Source organism: Cupressus sempervirens, chromosome 1 (genome assembly GCF_028749045.1).
Source record: "Cupressus sempervirens isolate cs-2001-9-10 chromosome 1, ASM2874904v1, whole genome shotgun sequence".
Lineage (NCBI taxonomy): Eukaryota > Viridiplantae > Streptophyta > Pinopsida > Cupressales > Cupressaceae > Cupressus > Cupressus sempervirens.
In genome coordinates, this window is record NC_143118.1 from 698,310,112 (window position 1) to 698,332,734 (window position 22,623).

Sequence of the window (22,623 nt, forward strand, 5' to 3'; positions counted from 1 at the left end):
AATCCTATCCACATAACCAAAGGCTTATAGACCATGAAGGAATGTGGGGGTAAGAAGACACTGTGGAAGATCCTAGCTTATCTAACTCATATGGATAAGATACCAGCCCCCACATAGATATTTCAAGTCCATAAACATAATTTTCAAAGCTAGTTTGTGTTCATGTGTGGAAGCACCGACAGAACTAAGTTTGCCATGTTTGAAAAGCCAATTTACTGAATGAAAGGTCAAACAATCACGTGAGTGTACTGTTTATTATACTCCATACATTTGGTCTGTCATGCCCATCCATAGTTGAACTAAAGTCATAAATATATAATAATATAAATATCCAAATTCCAATCATTGTCAAAAGAAGTGTACCTTGGTCATCCCACAATAGAAAATCTGGTTGTGGCCATTAACTTCAACGCGTCATTTTCTCCTTTTTCGAATCAGGCATAGCTACGCGTCATCTTCCAAACTCCATTAGAATTTAAAGCTTGTCAAACACACCGGCCCCATCTTCTCCTTCCGTGGCCACGCCATTCACCAAGGGAGGGCCGTCACCCAAGAAAAGAGCCCCACTTCAAAAATTTTAAATGGGAAGTTTTTAATTTAAAATAGTTGTTAACTGAAGGTTTGGATTGCCAATCAACTGGTGATTGTGTTTAGGGTAATCTTGGTAGAATGGATATACTCTAGGTTCTTAGTTGAGATAGCGAAGGGTATATATTTTTTCTTAGATTTTTAGTCGAAGAGATATCATAAAGATAAGATGCGCACTTTACCTAGTCTTTAATCTTTCCATTAATATCTAGAATTGTAGGCACAAAACTAGGTGTAGCTACAATAATTGTCTTCATCTTATTTTAGATCAGTTGCATTTGGCCACCAAAGAAACCATTTATATCCTTCACTTTATTTATCATTTTTCTAGTGTTTACAATGGTCGTCTTTGGAAAATATTTCTTTTTTTCCAACATGTGCACCAAGATATCAAAAAATAGAGTATATGGTCCCCATGTAGTGAAAAGTGGAGACAATAGACCACTAGCCTTTGAAAGCTTATATTCTGCTCCATGTAATGCAAGATAACTCCTATCTGCATTTTGAGAGACTACTTCTAGTGCATTTATTTTTTGAACTAGCATATTTTTTATTGTTCTAATTTCTATCTCCTTGCTTTGTTCCAAATCTCCATTAATTTCCATTGCATTGCTTGATGCCTCCCTAGTTTCAAGTGCTTGGCCTTTTGTTTGTACACCTCTGTCATGGATCTCTATAGAAGTTCTAATAGTATTCTTCAATGTTTCTACCTCAATTTCTAGCTTGAAAGTCTTTTATTCCAAGATTTATGTCTTTTTCATTTCCTCCTCATAACTCGTCCTGGTTTTTATGTATCTTTCATAAGTTCCTTCTAGTTGTGCTTTCAAAGTATCTATTTTACTTTTACCCAATAGGGCCACTAAAGTATAGATTCCATAAATCAAAACACTAGAAGTAGAGTGTACATTCTAGAAGATAAGATTCCCTCTTGTGGATTCCTTGATTTCCATTAGAGCTAGCTTCAGGTCTTCTAGAGCTAGACTCCATATTTGCCATTGTTTGGGCATCTATATTATATCCAAAATCTCTTAGCTCAACATATTTATATTTTATCCTCAAATTAGATAGACTTATCTTATTTTCTCATCTAGTCCAGTTGGAAAGAAAATATTATATCCCATTAAAGGAAAATAATCATTCCACTTCTTCTTACTAGGTCCCTTGCTTCTTCTACAGTAAGGGTTTTAGAGATAGTGTCGTACTCTTGTAATTTCTAAATAAGTTCAATAACTACCTCATTAGAGGCCCCTAGCTTCATCTACAAAGACAACTCATTTTTATTCAATCTAGAAAAAAAAAATTAACTCCTTTGTCTGAATGAAGTTTTCATCACTCATGAATTCAGTTGCTTTTATGATTATATCATCAATCATCTAAGCTTGTAGCTGCAAATTCCTGCCCCTTTCTTCATCATCTAATGCTTGAGATACCACAAGTATTCTTCTAATATTATCAAATTATCTATTGTCCCTTGGTAGAATTTGGAGGACCTTTTTGTTGAACTTTATGTGGCACTTCCACTATCTTTTGTCTTTTATTTCTTTTCTCTACCCATTTAGAGCTCTCAAGACTATCCTCTTCAAGTTGATCTTCTTCAAGCTGATCCTCATCATGAATGACCTCAAGAACAATGTGATCATCTAAATATTCAAGGTCTATCTTATTTCTAATTGCCTCAAGGACATGTGATTCAAACTCATCATAATTCTCTACAACCTTGTCAGATTTATACTCGCAGTCTTCCTTAGGATAGAATCCCTTGAAGGATGAATCTTCTTTTCTCATGTCCTATTCAAAACTAATAATGTCTATATAATGTGTCATCCTTTCCCTACAAACATCTTGATTCAAGCTATCAGCAATGACATCTTCTTTGCACATGGGTTTTGTAGGGAGAAAATTATATCCTTTCACAATTTTAATGCATGTCTAATTAAATTACAAGGGTCATAGGTTCTACTTGGTCCAATTGGAAACTTGTAATTTTCTAGGTAGGCATTAATCTCTTCTATGACATTCTTACCTATTTCAAAATTTCACACCTTGGTGCATCTCCACAGGAAAGTTCCTCTCTTGACCAATTTCCCTAATTACTCCATATTCAATGAGATTAACTGCCAAAGAACTTCTTCAATTCCTATCCTCTCAAGGACAAATCTAGGTAAAATATGGGATGGCTAAGGGAATCCAAAGATTCTAATTCTCAAATATACTCTTCAAAAAAAAAAACACTTCCCCAGTAATGTGTTAATTTTTTACCACAAGCAAAGAACATTTTAGGTATAACAACCTTTCTAATACTCCCAGGGATTCTTTCATTAGCTAACCCTATCATTTTTAAGATAGGATGAAAAAAATGATTATAAAATTAAATAAAATTGGAGTATGGCTAAAACCTTTGCCATACTCTTTTCCACCTTTGCACTTGTATCCTTTCTCCTAAGTCCTACTTGGACTCAAAGAAGATTTGATCAAACACATCACTATTCTTGAACAAGATCAAATGCATAATAATTGATTAATGTTAAAATATGAAATTCTCTAGTTGACCTTGTTGAGTAGTAGTGATCTCCTCATGTATCTTGAAAATTTAGAGCCATGACATAATTTCTACCCAAGGCATTCATGGTTCTATTTGAACCTAGGACCTTGTTCAATCCATAGCTAGTATTCTCAAAATACCTCTAAAAGAATTCAAGAGGCATAATTTTCTTCACTTCTTTCTTCTTTGGAATATATTCCTTTTATTTATGGGATTGAGGGATGTGCCTTTTAATTTCCCTACCCATATAAAAACTCTTACACTTTTTGAAGTTCTCTATTAGGTCATCAACATTTATAGGTAGTGACATAGGGCCTCCTAGATCAAACTCCTCTATGAATTTTTCCTTATTGAGGGTGAGGAAGATGCTTCTATCTCTCTCATGTAATAACTTTCTTACTAGATTGTAACATTTGATTAAAGCATTTATTAGGTCAAAATACAAAAATACTTTTGACATGATGAACTTGCCTAATTTTCTCACCCAAGGATTGCAGACTAATATCTTCTCTATTCTATTTTTTTAAAAATACAACAATAATTCATATCCATTTCTATTTGGTACCTCTATATCCTCTAGAGAATCATATGCATCCTTGAAAGCATGATAATTTGCATCTTGTGCACTTGTAGAACATAGAAAAATGTGTATCTATTCCTCTATGAATGAGCTAGGGCTTTTTGTTGGTGATGTTGACTCTTCAAATACTACTTGCATAATAAACTCTCCTTCTTTCTGAGCTATTTCTACAAATAGTTCAATCAACTCTATATACTAAATGCTTAAAATTTACTCAAAATCACTTCACAATGCAATTTTTGGTGGAAAACTCAAACAATTATGAAACTAGTAAAGGAAATATTTGTGTCCCTTAGAATTTATCTATTTCTACAATGGGAGTGTGGTATTCATGGTATTTAAGATCAACAAACTTGGAAACCTATCAACTCTCAAAAAATTGGTAAAATCTACACTTTTTCATATTTTGTACTTCCATTCCTTTTTTGTAGCTCAAATATGTCATTAAAATAGCTTTTATGGCTTAAAACTAACATCTATGACTATGTGAACAAGGTTATTTTTTACTCTCACAATTTTGCATCTTACTTCTCTAACTATCAATTTTGGCTTATGATGGTGTGATTTACCTTTATTCACTTCTTTAGAACTTGTTTTCACTTTTCCTTTTTGACTATTGCGATCTGGTGATGACTACTTTATTCAACATTATGTATCCTCACTGTAGTTTAGATCCTAACACCTTTTATCTTTTCAATATTGTGATGCTTTATATTTTTCCCTTATTTCTCCCTTGTAACTACTAGTGATGAAAAACATTTAACTATGCAATGTTACACAAAGAATTTATTTTGATATCTACTTCATCCTTTACAACATAACAACTAAATATTCTAATTGTTATTTGTAGCTTGCAAAAGTGTGATCAACATTTTTTTCTCTACTTCGTGGTTTATTATGTTAATAGCCAATTGGACCATGTGAAGATGTTATTCTTGTTTCAACTGTAATATTCTCCATTATTCGCAAGGTCACAACTTAACTTCTCAACAAAAGCTCTTGACCTACAAAGATGTGATCATGAGCTTTCACAATCTTGTAGCTTATAACCTCTAATTCTTTTTAAACTATGCAATTATGTGATTTCTTTTCATCTTGACTATTTTTTCTTTATCATTGCTCCATGACTCAAACTTTTAACTCAACCATTGACCCTATGAAGATGTGATCTTAGGCTTTAATAATTTTATTACATTAATCTTGGTTTCTAGTTAACTCATTATGAGCATTGGATAAGTCATATTTTATTTGTTTCTTCTCCATTTTGCATGGTAGCAACTCAAAATGTATTTAATACCTTGTAGCCTATGACCTTGAGATTGCCTTTTGATGCTAACTATTTCCTTTCATTGTACAACATTTCCATTTAAAATGTTTAAGTCTTCATTAGCTTGTGATCTTGCACATTTCCTTGTTTCTCTTATCTACACCTTTAACATGGATGTTGAGAGTAACTACTACAAAGGTGAACTAAGCTAAACATAAGCCATTTGCACTTCCTTGCAACCTTCAAGATTGTTAGTGAGAAAAATAGTGCAATATTGTGATTGAAGAGATTTCATAATGTTGCAACTTAAAGGATAAAAATGTCAATCAAATATGAAACAATATTGACTTAAAAACTTAGGGATAAAGATAATAGCCAAAGAAATTACCATATCCCTAATTTGACAATTGTAAATCAATTTTTGAATGAACTCCATCGAAACAAGAAACAAGTTTTTTCCTTAGGGCTTTTCTATGAGGCTCACACAAACTTCAAAAACCCCTAATCAAGGATAAACACAACCTTTTCCTGATTTTCATAGATTTTGACAAAATTTTAGGCAAGTGAAAATTCATACCATCAATTGTATTTTAAGAAGTGTGTCAATCAATATTTTATTCATAACTCCATTATAAAATAAGTAATAATTAGTTACTAAAATCATAATTTGATAAAAATTACATTTATGGGAAGCTAAGATAATTCTTAAGAAACTCTTTTCATTATATCAATTTTTTCTGGAAAAAAGTTGTTAGCTACATGTTTGAAGTAAAAAACACACAAGAACGGGCCAAATTTACATTTTCGGGATATTTTTTGAAGTTGACCATATAGGGTTGGTATCAAAAGATCTAGTAGGCCTTATAAAGCTATTAATTATTTTTTGAGTATCAAGCTAGGTGGTAAAAATGTTGGAATAAATTTTGAAATGCTTTGATGTATTTTAGAACTACATATTTTTCAAATTGCCATTTTTTGACACACCATGATCCAACACATGCCCTATTATTAGATGTGAAGTTTTCAAGTAAGTGCAAACAAGGGAAAATTTTTTGGTAAATTTTAGTAGGAAATCCAAGGGATTATTGGATGCAAATTTTGTGATCTAATATCAAGATCAAAAGGATCAAAAGTTAGTTGACATGAAAAGGAAGAGGAAGAAGAAGAATAGTTTAATCCTATTATTCAGCAAGAAATATTACAAATATCATTTGGAAATTGGTTTCATTTATCTTATCCCTAAAGATGTTTTGATAGTGGGTCCATATACATTCTACAACTCCTAACAAGGTTGGAATCTCCTAAAAAGGATTCAGATTCTCTTAATAGGGACTGATATGTATTGATTGTTTTTATAGACTCCTAGTAGTATCCATCCTCTAACAAGGAATATTTATATTAGTACATCTTCTTGAGGGTAGCATCCCAATTGTGGATTTCCCTCTAATCAAAAGTTTTCCTAGTTAACATATCTAGTGTTATTATTCAACAGTATCTTCTTGTGGTTTTTGCTTATGTTTTCATATGGTTAATATTTAATAAGATGATAATTGTGATAATTATTCGATAACTTATTTAATGTACCCAGTTATATTGGTGTACTATATATTCTAACTATTAGTATTAGAGCATCACGTTCTTGAATGGAGAGCTAAACAAGTATTTGAGATCAATGGCAAGTAACTTTGGACAAGAAAGTCCTAAGTTGGATAAGGGAAATTTTTGACACTCAGAAGATTAAGCTTCTTGGTGAGATATCAGAATTGTGTATAGAACTAAGTATCGAGTTTCTAGATCTAGAAACCTTTTGCTGTATACAATAGAATAGAAGCACAAGTAAATACAAATCCAAGTCCAAAGAAGATAAGAAGATCAAATAAGGTATTGATCTACTTTTGAAAAGGGTATGAGAACGTATGAACTTTTTTGTTTGTTGGACATGTAATGAGTTTGGGTCATTTTTCATCTAGATGTCCTAAGAGAGTAAGAAAAAATAGAAAGATTTTCCTTTCTAATGAAGATGGATAATTTAAAGAAAGCATGGAAACATTCTTAAATGACTATGATAATAAAGATAATGAGCTTGAATTGGTTAAGAAAGATAAAGTATTAGAAGAGATAGCTTTGGTAACTATTGTTGATCGAAAGGCTAACCAAGAGAATATAAAATTTTTCCTTGAGACTAACAATGATCTACAGAATGATGTACAAATTATTAAGCAAAGAGGAGAATAAAGATCTACACCAAGAGAAGCTCTAATAGGAACATAACAAAGAATCACCCACCAAAGAAAACAATTAGAAGCAAAGACAAATGAGTGAAGACTAGAAACATAGTAAATGAGTAATTATGTTCAATTTATAAAGTTGAACCTAAAATTGTAGACGAAGCATCCACAGATGATCATTGGATTCAAGCAATGAAGGAACACTTAGATCATATTGTGAAGAATGAAAAATTGGAATTAGTTAGTAGATCTAAAGACAAGAATTTTATAAGGACTAAACTAGTATTCATAAAGAAGATGAATGAACAAAGAAAACTTGTGAAAGAAAAAAGCCAAACTAGTATGCAAAGGCTATTCATAGAAAGAAGGAATAGACTATGAGAAAACATATTCCCTTGTAGCTACAATGGAAGTAGTAAGAATTTTCTTGGCCTATGTAGAAAATAAAATTTTCAAAGTGTATCAGATGGATGTCAAATCAACCTTCCTGCATGAAGAACTTCCATAAAAGGTGTACATTGAGCATCCTAAAGGTTTCACTTTGATAGAAGAAAAAGATATGGTATGAATATTGAAGAAATATCTATATAACCTAAAGAAAACACCTAGAACTTGGTATACAAGGTTGGAAAAGTATTTCAAAAATATCGGATTTGCTAAAGGTATGACAAATAGTAACTTCTACTTGAAAGAAATTGAAAATGATTTGTTGATAATAGTATTATTTTTTGATGACTTAATTTTGGAGGTAATGATGAAGTAAGTGATATGTTTTCTAAACAAATGAAGAATGAATTTTAAATGAGTATGATAGGAGAGATGAAGTTTTTTTTAATGTTTGCAGATTGTGCAAAACAATGATGACATTTTCATTTCAAAATCTAAGTATTTGAAAGACTTGATAAAAATAATTGGCTTGGAAAATTGTAAGAATTTTGGTAAACCAATGATAACTAGTCATAACTTATCTAGAAAAGATATGACAGCTACTATTCAACAAAATAAGTATAGATCAATGATTGGAGATTTGCAATATCTGACTCACACTAGAAGAAATAGAGAAAATGTAGTTGTAATTGTGAGAAAATGTAGTTGCAATTGGAGATTAACATTAAAGTAATTCTCTGGAGACATGAAGAGTAATAGACATAGATCATGGTCGTACAAACATCATTTTGATGGTTAGGTGATGCATTGTTAAGGACATGTTCCACATTGTGTCTTAACAATGAGTTTAAGTGTGTGCAACATAAGTCAAAGAGATACAAAAGAAATACTTGATTATAGAGAGTAGTGTAGAAATGGAGTACTTGTTAAGTAGTTTTTAATGATTTTATTGTATCTCCAAACAAAGATATAATTAATTATCTTAATGTGGTCCTCTTATAACTAATTCAAAATATCTCAAGGCTGACACAAGGAATAGTTTGGAGAACTTGGTATTAAGGAAACTATTTTCCTTGATTATAATTTTTTATTAGATGTGAAGTGTTCAAGAAAGTGTGAAATGGAGAATAGTTTTTGGTAAATGTGAGTAAGGGATCCAATGAATTATTGGATGCAAAGTTTCTGATCTGGTACCAAGATCAAAATGAGAAAAAGTCTAGTTGATAGGATAGAAAAAGAGGAAGGAGAAGAAAAATTCAATTCTATTATTCTACAAGGAATAATATATATATCACTTGGATACTGGGTTCATTGGTCTTCCCCCTAATGTTGTTTGGATAGTGGGTCCATTTTGCCTTCTACTACTACTAATAAGTTTGTAAAAATTGCTAACAGGGTTGGAATCTCCTAACAAGGATTCAAAGTCTCCTAGTAGGGACTAATGTGAATAAATATTTTTGTAGACTCCTTATAGGGTCCATCCTCTACCAAGGAGTATTTATATTTGTACATCATCTTTTGGGTACCATCCCAACAGGGTTTTCCCTTTGATGAAGGGTTTCTTAGTTAACATATCTACTATTATTGTGCATGAGTATCTTTTTTAGGTTTCTATAATGAATTATATTTCTCATATGGTTAATATTTAATAAGGTTGATAATTGTGATAATTATTGTATACCTAATTCAGGGCCCCTCTCAGTTATATTGGTGGACTGTGCATTATAACATAACCTTATCAGACTAGTTGTAGGGTAGTAAATATGAGATCTAACATATAACTTGTAGAAGGTTATGATCTTGCAAGAGCTATTGTAAATATGGTCTATGGTAGAGAACATGTTGACAATACTATAATGGATATATTGAGGCAGATTAAAACCAGACTTGAAGTTATGGAGATAACATAGAGAATAGGAGTACACCTTGAGGATTTTAGTGATGAGAAAGATGTTGTATCTAACCCTAATCCTAAACCTAATGTTGAACAAGATGAACAAGCATGAAATCTTGATTTTGAGAAGAGTCTTGTGGAATGAAGAAATTGATGAAGAACATGTTCTAAGAAGCTTCTTCAAGACTAGATGTAAGATTTCTTAATATTATTGCAACGTAATCATTGATAGTGAAGTTTGTAATAATTTGGCATTTGAAGAGTTGGTTAACAAATTGTATTTGTATAAGTTGAGATACCCTATTCCTTACCATGTTTCTTAGATCTAGAAGGAGCATCAACTATTTTTAAGTGAATAATGCCTTGTCAAATTTAAAATTGGGAATTATCATGATGATGTCTTTTGTTATATTATGCCAATGAATTGTTGTCATACTAGTATAATATTTGGGTGATTTGGAAAAAAAAAAGATTGTTACCTTTCATGGAAAATGTGAGAGAAAGTCATTGTACCATAGTAAAAGTATGTTTAGTTGAGGGTAGTAAGTTTTCAAGAGAGATGAAAGAATAGAATGATTGTTATGTTTTGTGTTGAGCCCATTTGTCGTTGCACCAAAAGCCATTTTCTCCTTTTTGTTTTCCTTCCTTGTCTTTACAAAACTCACTCTCTTTTGTTTTCCATACACACAACTTTCACAGAAATCCATATTCACACATTTCAGACCTGGTAAAACTTTCTTTGAATGAAGTACTTTCATACCTTTCTCACTCATGTGCCAAAGTCTATTGTGCCACAGTGTTGTATCAGAATCTACAGCAGCTATTTGTTCTCCTTGCTCAATTGCAGCAATTGTTCCTGAACATTCATTTTTCTCTGAAACAATCAAAGTAGAAGGAACAATATGACCTCTACAAAGATATAAGGTGCCTACTTTCACACCTTTTGCTACTACAAGGGAACCTTTTGAAACCTTCCAATTTTTATCATTAAAAGTAACTACAAAACCCTCATCACCAAGTTGCCCTGCTGAACTTAAATTCTTACTTAGTTTTGGAACATGTCTTACCTCATGTAGTAGCCAATGATTCCCATTCTGCAAATTAATCTTAATTTTTCCCTTTCCAACAATCTAACAAGGTTCATTATCCCCCAAATAAACAAGCCCAAAATCCCCTTGGACATAATCAATGAAATAACCTCTAGGAGGTGTAGCATGAAATGAATTTGGTTATAGGCTTTGGGATTTTGAAAATCTTAAAATTGTTAGATGTCAGGATGTCATATTCAATGAGAAAGTGTTGTACAAAGATCTGTTGCAGCAAACATGAGAAGAAAGAAGATGATTATGTAGTGCTGGATGATACTCCAAAAGCTGATGTTCCAGCCATTCCTCATGGTATGCAATAGCTGCAACAAAAAATACCACACACACCAGTAAATGTTAGATGGTCAACAAGGAAAATTAGACCTCCACAAAGGTTTTCTCCCTCTTTTTATTCTATTTTACTTACTGATGCTGGTGAACCTGAAAGTTATGATGAAGCTATGCAGGTGGATACTAAGATTCAGTGGGAGTCTGCAATGAAAGATGAAATGGACTCTCTACTGAAAAATAGGACATGGGATTTGTGCAAGTTGCCTGCGGGTAAAAAGGCTTTACAAAATAAGTGGGTTTATAGGTTGAAAGAAGAGGAAGGAGGTAAGAAAAGATTTAACGCCAGGTTAGTTGTAAAAGGATTTGCACAGAAAAAGGGAATTGATTATGATGAGATATTTTCTCATGTTGTTAAAATGACTTCTATTCGTACTATTTTAAGTCTTGTGGCTACTAAAGATTTGCATTTAGAGTAGATGGATGTTAAAATAGCCTTTCTTCATGGTGATTTGGATGAAGAAATATATATGTCTCAGCCACAGAGTTTTGAGGTCAAAGGTAAGGAGAACTTAGTGTGCAAATTGAAGAAAAGTTTATATCGCTTGAAGCAAGCACCTCAACAATTGGTATCAGAGCTTGGTTTTGGCCTGGTCATGGGTTCAAATCTCCTCGATGCCTTCCTGACCTATGTAAGCACCTAGTATGCGTGTTGAGGGGGAGATTTTTGGGTGATCTGACACGCTCCCTTGCCCACAGGTGGTTAATTATGTGGTGTTCCATGTTCACTAACAGTCATGGCTTTTGGTGCAATGGCAAATGGTCCCAACACTTTGATGCCAAGGAAATCTAAGAAACAAGATGAATTAGAATGTGCATATGAGATTGAACAATTTGTTGAAAAAATTTCATGATATCATTTATGATGTTGTACCTTATGGATTTCCTCATGCAAGAAATATAAGTCATTGTATAGATTTGATAACTAGAACTAGTATTCCTAATAAATCACCACATAATTTAACACTTGATGAGAATATTGAGTTGACTAGAAAAGTCCAAGAATTATTGGAGAAGGGATGGATTAAAGAAATTTTGAGTCCATGTGTTGTACCTATGGTATTGGCACCTAGGAAGAATTGACAATAAAGTATATGCATTGATTCTAGAGCCATAAATAAGATAATAGTGAAATACAATTTTCCTTTCTCTAGGATGGATGACATAATGGATAGTTTAAATGGAGCAAAATATTTTATAAAGATTGATTTGAAAAGTAGATATCACCATATTAGAATAAGAGAAGGAGATGAATTGAAGGATGCTTTTAAAACTTTTGAAGGATTTTTTGAACGGTTGGTTATGTCATTTATATGACTAATTCACCTAGTATGAGACTAATGAATGAATTTTTGAAAAGTTTCTTAGGTAAAGCTTTGATTCTATACCTTGATGGCATTTTGATATTTAGTAAAAGTAAGAGAAACACTTTGAATATGTCTAAAAATTATTGCAAAGACTGAAAGAGAAAAAGTTTTTCATTAACTTTAAGAAATGTTCATTTATGAAAGAGGAGATAATGTTCATTGGTTTTGGAATTTCAGCTAATGGTTTTAAGATGGACACTAAAAAGGTAAGAGGAATTCTTCATTGGCTTACACCTGATAACATTGGAGAGGTGAATCATTTTATGGATTAGCAAGTTTTTATAGTAAGTTTATTAGGAATTTCAATTCTATTCCAAATGCTAGGACTAAGACTATGAGAGGAGTGTTAGAATATTCAAAATGAGAAGAGTGCTTATGAGAGGGCAGGGGTGAATCAAAAGTAACTAGTTTTCATTATTTTAAACCCTTATTAATACATAACTGAAAACAATGTACATGTATGTAAACATATGAGCAATCATGAAATGAAAGCATGCATCAACACATAACACAAAGAATTGGTAACCTAGAAACCCTCTAGGAATAAGAAGGTATAACTGGGGTGGAGATGATACCCACAAAAATTACTACAGTAATTAATATTCAACCACTTCTGATGGTCTTCCTGTGAAAGGCCTGCCCTATTAAAGGCTTTACACTATGTCAATAGTGACCTGGTTAGAGGATTTACAAACACTTACATGAAGTGTCACCCTATTAAAGGATTTACAATAGGCTATTAAACCCACCAAATACATAGGATTTTCAATCACCTTTTCCAAAGATTCTCCTACCTAGCTATTAAGCTAACCTAATAATATAGGATTTCAATATCTAATACAATTGTGAGAAAGTATTTGAACATTTGACCTAATTGAATGCAATCTCAAACTGCTGGATTTAGGTACTAGATCTTCTCTTCTCATTCTGATCCTTGCTTGATCTAATCTATGTATGTGTTCCTTGTCCCTTTTACTGTTCTGATCAAATTCATACGAAATTGCTACTTTATTCCTCTAAGTCTTTCCTTCTTCTCACTGAAATTTTTCTATAATCTTCCCATACGCTATTCTGATCCACATATGCAATGGATTTTTGACCTCCTTTTAAAGAATAAAAAGATTTAGGGCCAGGTATGGGTTTATGATCCATATTAAATCTCAAATTTCCACTCAAATCCTTTGTTTTCACCTATTGGTTGCATACTGTGTCCAATTTTCTAATTGGATAGATGTTGATTTCATAGGTAATTGTAAGGATTTGATCTTATCTTCTTATCCCTTCGTGAGTCATGCAACAACTATTTTACAACTTAGTTTGTGATGGCACAAAATCTTATGTTGATCTTGAGTTACTTGCCACTCATTACATTAGTAATGCTTGGCATGAATTGATTCTTGGATTGCTTGGCATCTATTAAACTGTATATTGCTCGACACATGTATGTTCTGTATTGCTCAGCATCTGAACATTTTTGGATTACACAACACATCAACATTTCTTGGATCACTCGACACATACTACATTTCAAATTTCTTGACACCAATTGTGGCTTGGCACCTATTGAAATTTTGGCTCCGCATACATTGTGTACTCAACATATATAGTGAAAATGGTTAAGTGTTTTGACACTCAATTGTCAAGACTATTCTTTTGACCAACAATCTCCCCCTTTGACGTGAGTGTCAAAAACACTTAACTAAGCATTTATGAACTTACCCTTATTGAGTACATTATTTATTTGCTTGGCATTCATGCAAAATTTCAAAAATATTGTGAGTAACAATATACCTTATGACTCCCCCTAAGTTGATTATGCCTTGTCCATTCTTAAGACTAAAATTCTATGCTAATGTGACTGATTCTCTCTATCCTTTGTCCTATTTCTACATTTTGAGCCTATTTGTTGTATCTAATCTATGTGAAGTTCAAAATTTTGCATCTCCTCCTTTCTCCTTTATTACTTGACATCTCCCTTTTTGGCTATTTACAAACTTTCACTTTATTCTCAAAATGAATGAAAAAATGTAATAAAAAATGGTTAAAATTATGGTATTCTCCCATAGTATCTAGATATATACATATCTTCCTTTATACATATATCTCCTCCTTACTTTATTTCCCCCTTCTTGACACTGATGTCAAATGGTTCTATGGAGTAATACTATGCTTAGTCAAAAAAGTGCTATTTACCTCCAAGAGTAGTTTCAGAGCTACATCCCAATTTGTTAGTGCAATAGCCAATGACTTATGCCAGATGGAAATCTCTACTACTAGATGTATGAGTCCATCTAAGGTAGAAATATTTGAATCTTTCTTGAGGACTATTTTTGTGTACATTTGCTCCTTATGGAGTACCTCCAAGTGAGGGGTTATAGAGGACCGAATTCGCATCAATCTAGCTTTTGTATTTGCCTCATCTACTATTAATACAGCTAAGTCTCTTTTAGTGTGAAGCATTTTAGAAAAATACTTCTCACTCTGAGCTAGATCGGTTGGGAGTTGCATACTAGAAATCTTTAGACTTCTCTCCAAACTCAGTATCCTCTAGCTAGTCTCCTATGTGAAATTAGAAAAATTACACAACTTGTTGTATAGGGAGAATATATTCCCAAGTACAATTTTTACTCTATCTAATTTCTTAACTAACTTATCTTGAGATAGTGATATATCTCTAGATATTTTCTCATTTACCTTTCCTTGGATTTTCCTTTTTGACCATTCTATTAATTTTTCATTTGTATCATGGTCTTCATTTGTCAGCTAGTCAACTATGTCAAATAGTTGCTCTACTATTAGTGTTGACTCATCGGGTTTTTGCAAGCTGAAGGTATTCATAGAGATGCCCTCTATCTCATTTAGTGCTTGCCTACATTTATATTCTTTTCTCAATACCTCTTGTCATCTTCTTCTATCCAATGCGCTCTGTATCTCGTTAATATTTTCTTTAGTGAGGGTGTTGGATTCATAGTAAGGTATTATGATTTCCTCATCAAGCTCAAGAATTCCATACTAAAGTTTCCTAGCTACTTTTATTGAACTTGAGCCTGGTTTTCTAACTTGCAATGCTAGAATTTTAGTGCTCAGCTTCTGAAGAGTTTGAGTGGGGGTACCTATTTTTGGTAATTTAATCAAAGTTTGTATTGTAGATTCCTCCTTGTTTCTTGTCTCTTCCTTCTCTTTAGCTCTTTTCTACTTTTCACTATCAATGGTTGGGGGTGTACTTGCTAATTGTACTAATTTTTCTTTGTCTTCCCCTGCTACTGCACCTGGCACTTGAACTACCTCTGTGACTACTTTTGGTGGAGATGGTGGAGGAAGGAATAGGATTCCAGTAGTTTGGGTGGTCAAGGGTGGGTTTTGTGTTTACACCTTGACTTCCTTTGATTTTACTACTACCTTTTTCAATTCATCAACACTGACCAGTATTGGGCTTGAACATTATCTAGCTGCTTGTGTTGATTGGTCAAGGATCTTTGTACGATCCTCTGTAGTCAAAGGATTGGTGTTTTGACAAGTAGTGTCAATAATATCCTTAATCTTGATAATCTCTACAGATGTGATCGTGACATGAGGAGGCCTAGGAGGTGATAGCTATGCATCTTGCACACTTTGTTCTTTTTGCTCATCTATACCCTTTTCTTCCTCCTTCTCCTCTTTATTCTCCTCTTCATCTCTCATTTCTTCTTCTACTTTCTTCTCTTCCTCAACCTTCTTCTCTTCTTCCTTCTTTTCTTTTCCCTTCTTTCCTATTGTTTTTATTTCCTTTATCTTGACACTTGCTTCTGCCTTGTATTCCTCATCAAAAACATCATCAATTTTCTTATAAATTATTTTCCACAACTGTGTGGATTTACTCACAACATGTTCAATTTTATTCTACAAAATACTAAATGCCCTATGCTTTGGAGTAAATCTACTATTGTGCCTCTTGACTGAATTAATTATTTGACCCTTAGTCAAATTAGGGAACAATCTAGCTAAAGTAGATTCCCTTATTTCCTTTTCCATTTGAAAGAAAAAATGCCATTTTTCTTCTACTATTTTATATAATTCTTTGGGCATTAAACCATCTAGCTCTAGAGGTGTATGCTTGTACTCGGCCATCATAGCATACACAAATTTCTCTATTTTATTTTTCTCTTCCTTTGTGAGCTTATTAAAATCTAAATTCTTCAAATCTTTTAAGTCTCCATTCCTAATTTTTGCACATAATTTATCAATTGAAGACTTAGGTGGATGACTTACCACCTTGAGCTGACTGTTATCATCTGTCTCTATCTTTTCTTCATTTGAATCAGGTTGAGCTACATATTTTCTTCTCTTTCTCAGCTCCTCATTAGACTTCTTGGTAGTTTTCTTCCTCTTCTTTGCCTCTTCTTTGGCCTTTTGTGTTGTAGTTCTGGTGGTGGCTCTGGTAGTAGGCTTCTTTGGTACAGGTTTTTCCACTTTCTTTTCTTTGGGTTGAGGAGTAGGTAGAGTTTTAGCCTTCCTCTTGGTGACCTTAGTTCTGATAGGTGCTTCCTTGGCTTCTTTTTCTTCTACACCTTTTTCCTTGTCCTCACCTAGACCTTATGTTAGTTGTAGAGGCTCATCTTCTTCATTTCCATTGTCATCCTCTTCTTCATTTGCTTCATTCCTCTTCTTCATCTGCTTCCTCTTCCTTTGTTGTGCTTGCTACTTCAACACCAAATCTCTTCTTGATCTTCTTAATAAATTTTTCCTTCTTTTTCACTGCTATGGTTGTCTTAAGGTCTATAACCACCCTTTATTTGATAATGTCATAAGTTCCAAAAAAATATTTAGCCTTGTCAATTTTCTCTGTAAGTAGAGTTGTTATTGCTGTTGAGGCTTGATCAACATCAAGTTCATAACCTAGTGGCCTAAGCCATCTGACTCTAGGTATGACTACTTGTAAATAAGTGTAATCAATATCCAAAATAAAGCAAATATCCTTTTCATGCTACTCAACAAGTGAAACTAGTATCCTCATCCTATATTTCATGGACTTCTTAAAGTCCTCAAAATAGCTTGTCATTTGGGCATTAAAATTCTCACCCATCTACTCAATGTATACATTTATTTGCTCGACAATGGTCTTATTCTAATCCCATTTCACCTTGTCTAATCAAGGGAATCCTTTCATAATATAGAAAAACATACAAACCAAAACTAAGCCAAATTTTCATTAAGCTCCCTTAGACTTCCTTATAGCTCTCAGATTCTCATTGATCTCCTGTAACATGAGCTCTACAAGATCATATGTATGATCTCTCTTCACCAATTTATAAGGTACATCCATTGTAATACATGGTACACTGTTTAGTTGGCTTGACTGGTAGAATTTGTGGGATATGACTCTCGTAGAAAAATCTAGTAGGGATTCTGTAATGGTGTCTATTGTCATTCCCTTATTATTCTATTTTGCACCTGTATTCTTCCCTATGGCTTCCATTTTGTTGCTTCTTAGGGTCTTTGGCTAATCTAGGGTTGGAATACCAATAACCTTATGGATATTTTTCTTTGTAAAATTCACTGGCCCTAACTCTAACCAAAAGGCTCCATTGTGGATTCTACTCAACACTATGTGTATCCATTCTATTTGAAAAACAATAGGGAAATCTAGGGCTTGGGTCAGACCCTTCTTCTCAACTATGGAGAATTCATCTTTAAGTTTTCTATTATCACATAGTTTATCAAATGCATTAAAAATCTCCAAATCTCCTATGGCTCCAACTTTACACTTATAACACTTTCGAATGTCTTGAACCATAACAATTTTATCAAGTATTATGGATAGGGAACCAGCAGGATCATTCTTATAGGCAACTTTAAGAATGGGCCTAAACTCTAGCTGTTTGACTTCATTACTAACTAGTTAAATTTCAAGACCTTCCTTTCCTTTGGTAGATTTTGAACCAAATGCCATTGTTCAATGAACTAGGGTTTAAAATTAAATAAGCTTTCAAACTCTATGTAGCTTGGCACTTGAATGAAATACCTATGAATTGATGAAATTGAGTTGAATCACTGTTGGAATCACTGCAAATCACTATTTGATCACTGTAGAATCACCCCTTCACTCTACTCAACCTCACTTTGTGTTTGGATGATTCAAAAATGAACATCAACTTTATTAGGTTCAAAAACCTAGCATTTATTTCACTTGTGATTACAGTTTTACATTCAACTTCTACTATCACATCTTATTTAGCATCAACTGAAATTGTCAATTGCTCGGCAGCCACTAACATGTCTTAGTTGACATCCAACAGACTATTCATCTCAGCATATACAGGAGTTTCACTTAACAACCAAAGGTAGCTCGACATCATCTTCTAATTTTTAACTCTGCATCTTTTCTCATGCATATTTCTTCTTTGCAATACTTCTATGTTTTCTTGGACTGATGTATGATACATCTTTATATATATCAGCCCCATGTATTTGTCTTGTGCTTAATTGGATGAGGTGTAATCACTTGACCTCTTGGATGAAGTGATCTCTCCATTTGATGTGCTACCTTCACCTTTCTTCTTCCATGTCTTATTTGTTTGTCCTCTTATTTCTTCAACATAAATCTTCTCTTTTCCTTTGCTGACTTTAGTCTTTGGTGCTTTTGACTTTGTAGGACAGTTTTTGCTGATATGACCAATCTTCAAGCAACTAAAAATGTAGTTTGGTTTAGCCACCAACTATAACTTCCCTTGAAATGTGTCCTTATGAAATTTTTAGGAATGTGTCCATACTCTTGACAATAATGATTGCTATACCTAGTATTGTAATCCCAATTGTAGTGATGTGCATGATCGATTCCTCTTGCAGGTTGATTAGTTGTTCACATAGGCTTTGATCTACATTCAAATTTTCTATGTCCATACTTTTTACAATTGTAGCAGTGACCTCAAATCTCAGTGTCCTCATAGTCTCGTGTTGAATGTCCTTGCTTTTTGCACTTTTGACAAAAATTTGCATTTGTAGGCTTATCATGCTAATGACTATTCTTGCTTCTATACACATTAGAGGTATGTCCCTTTTTACCACAGAAATGACAAGTAGGTTTAGTGTTCTTACCTTTGTTTATTCTTTCTTCTGCAACCTTGGATGATTCTCATTGATTAGTGCTGATGTAGCCATGTCCTAGAGTATCATTACTAGCCCTTGGTGATTTTTGAAATTGCTCAAAGTACTTGATGGCCTCATTGGGTTTGTTATAACTTTCTAGTATTTCCTTTTCTCTCTTCAATTCACTCTGCAATTATTCATTTTGTATCTTCAAGGTGGATATTTCAATGTCCTTCATGTTTAGCTCATGATGAACATTCATCATCTAGCTTAAGGTGTCCAACTGCATGTTTGAGATCTTTTCAAATTTAATTGTCTTCTCTTCTAGCCTATTGATGAGATTTCTCTTCAAATCTTCTATCATGGCCTTGTCTTCAATAGCTCTTTTCTTTTGTTTAGTCACTTCATAAAGCATTGTGGCTTGTGATTCTTCTTCAAGCTTGAGTAATCTAATTTCTTCAGCTTGTGCTCTATTTTGCTCCATTAATTTTGCTATTGCTGCATCAAATTCCTTGGAATCTCCATTGGGAAACACTTGTGTGCTGTCAATCTCCTTGTAGTGTATTTTTTTTTTCAGCTATGGCTATCTCCTTCCTTCTTTTCAAGGATTTTCTTAGTTCCTCCCTAGCTTCCTCTACTTTTTGGAGAGCTAGTTGCACATCAATCACCTAACTACCAATGATCTTCCCAAGTTTGAAGAGTTCCATCTTCTAACCTTTTTCTCCAAGCTGTTAGGCTTCTCCTTGTGAGAACTAGTGCTCTGATACTAATTGTTGGAATATTCAAAATGTGAAGAGTACTTCTGAGGGGGAGGGGGGGTGGGGGATGAATCAGAAGTAACCAGTTTTCATTCTTTTAAACCATTATTAACACGTCACTGAAAATAATGTACATGCATGTAAACATATGATCAATCATGAAATGGAAGCATGCATCAACACATAACACAAAGATTTGGTAACCCAAAAATCCTCCAAGAACAAGAAGGTAAAACTAGGGTGGGGATGATACCCACAAAAATCATTGCAGCAATCAATGTTCAGCCACTTCAGATGGTCTTCCCTATTAAAGGCTTTACACTATGTCAATAGTGACCTAGTTAGAGGATTTATAGACACTTACATAAAGTGTCACCCTAATAGAGGATTTACAATAGGTTTTTAAACCCACCTAATACATAGGATTTTCAATCACCTTCTCCAAAGTTTCTCCTACCTAGCTATTAAGCTAACCTATCAATATAGGATTTCAGTATTGAATACAATTTTGAGAAAGTATTAGAACATTTGACTTGATTGAGTGCAATCTCAAATTGCTAGATTTAGGTACTAGATTTGGTCTTCTTATTTCGATCTTGCTTGATCTGATCTTTGTATGTGTTCCTTGTCCCTTGTACTATTTTGATCAACTTGATATGAAATCGCTACTCTGTTCCTCTAAGTCTTTCCTTCTTCTCACTAAAATTTCACTATAATCTCCCCATAAACTATTCTCATCCACATATGCAATGGGTTTTTGACCTCCTTTTAAATAATGTGAAGACTTAGGGTTAGGTATGAATCTATGATCTATATTAAATCTCAAATTCCCACTCAAATCCTTTTTTTTCAACTATTGGTTGCATGTTGTCTCCAAATTTCTGATTCACTGGATGTTGATTTCATAGGTAATTGTAAGGATTTGATCTTATCTTTTTATCCCTCCATGAGTCATGCAAAAAAAAATTTACATCTTAGTTTGTGATGGCACAAACTCTTATGCTGATCCTAAGTTACTTGGCACTCATTACATTATTGATGCTCAGCATGTACTGATTCCTAGATTGCTTAGCATCTATTAAACTCTATATTGCATAGTACATGTATGTTCTATATTGCTTGGCATCTGAACACATGAACATTTCTTGGATCACTCAGCATGTACTACGTTCTGACTTGCTCAATACCCACTGTGGCTTGGCACTTATTGAAATTCTAGCTCAACATACATTGTGTACTCAACATATATAATGAAAATGGTTAAGTGTGTTGACACTCAATTGTCAAGACTATTATTTTGACCAACAAGGAGATATAAGGGATTATAAATGAGCACATGGGGCACAAAATCATTTTGAAATATTGAAGCAAAAGATTTCATAATTTCCTTCACTTTCTTGGGCTATAACTTTCTTTAGTGAAATGTTGAATGATGAAGATAGAATATTTAGTTAATGATAAGAACTATATGCTATTGCTCAAGCTTTGAAGAAATGGATGCATTATGTCATGGCTAATGATTTTGTATCATGTACACAAACCATTAAGATTTTTAGTATTTGGGATGTCAAAATAAGTTGAATTAGAGACATATCAAATGGGTTGAGTTCTTGCAAAAAAAAAAAAAATCATTGATGTATAAAAGTGGATAGTAAAACAAAGTTGATGATGCATCGAGCCCAAAAAAGAAATTTGTTGATAGAGATGAGAGTTGAGGTAGTTGGTTTTGATGACTTGAAGTGTTTGTTTGAGACTAGTGTAAATTTTGCAAATCTTGGACATTTCGTGAGGAATAGAAAATGAGTGATAATTGTATTGATTATTTCATTCAATAGTATATGTTGTTCAAAGGAATCTAGTTGTGCATACCTAGAGCATCTATGAGAGAGAACATAATAAAAGATAAAAATAGTGGTGTACTTAATAGACATTTTGGAATGAATAAGACTGTTAAACAAATTTTTGAGAGATACTTTTCGCCAAAAATTTATAGGTATGTACACTGAATGGTTAGATGTTGCAAAATTTGTCAAGTATTTAAAGGAACTAGTTAGAATGTGGGATTGTATTCACCTTTACCTATACATGATAAACCCTAGGAAGATGTGAGCATGGATTTTTTTCTTCAATTGCTAGATAACTCAGAGAGGTAATGGTCCTATTTTTGTAGTGGTTGATAGATTTTCAAAAATGGCACATTTTATACCTTGTAAGAAGAGCTCTAGTGCATTTCATGTATATGTGTTATTTTTCATGGAAGTGACAAGATTACTTGGTTTACCTAAGACTATATTTTCAAATAGAGACATTAAGTTTACTTGTTATTTTTGGAGAACACTTTGGAAGAAGATGAATAAAGCATCAAATATTAGTTTTACAATTTACACTCGGACATATGGACAAACTAAAGTGGTGAACAAAAGTTTGGGTAACTTACTAAGATATTTAGTTGGATATAAGCCTACCAGTTGTGATTTAATCTTGGCACAAGAAGAGTTTGCATACAATAATTAT